This window comes from Cucurbita pepo, chromosome LG16, assembly GCF_002806865.2.
Source record: "Cucurbita pepo subsp. pepo cultivar mu-cu-16 chromosome LG16, ASM280686v2, whole genome shotgun sequence".
NCBI classification, from domain to species: Eukaryota; Viridiplantae; Streptophyta; class Magnoliopsida; order Cucurbitales; family Cucurbitaceae; genus Cucurbita; species Cucurbita pepo.
The window spans coordinates 5,241,773-5,242,159 of NC_036653.1; positions in this window are offsets into that span (position 1 = coordinate 5,241,773).

The window sequence follows — 387 nt, forward strand, 5'->3', positions numbered from 1 at the left end:
TTTGAAGGGTCGGTTTATCATAGGCCAATGTCATTTTCTTGTTTTTTGAAGGGTCGGTTTATCATAAGCCAATGTCATTTTCTTGTTTTTTGAATGGTCGGTTTATCATAAGCCAATGTCATTTTCTTGTTTTTTGAATGGTCGGTTTATCATAAGTCAACGTCATTTTCTGTTTTTTTTAATGGTCGATTTATGCTTTATTCTGAATAAATGATCGGTTTATCATAAGCTAACGTCATTTTCTTGTTTTTTCTTGTTTTTTTGAATGATCTGTTTATCATAAGTCAATGTCATTTTTTTTTTAATTTTGAATGGTCTTTATTCTGAATAAATATAATATTTGATCGCCATCTAAACAATTCTGTAAAATTAAGTTTTTTTTTTTTT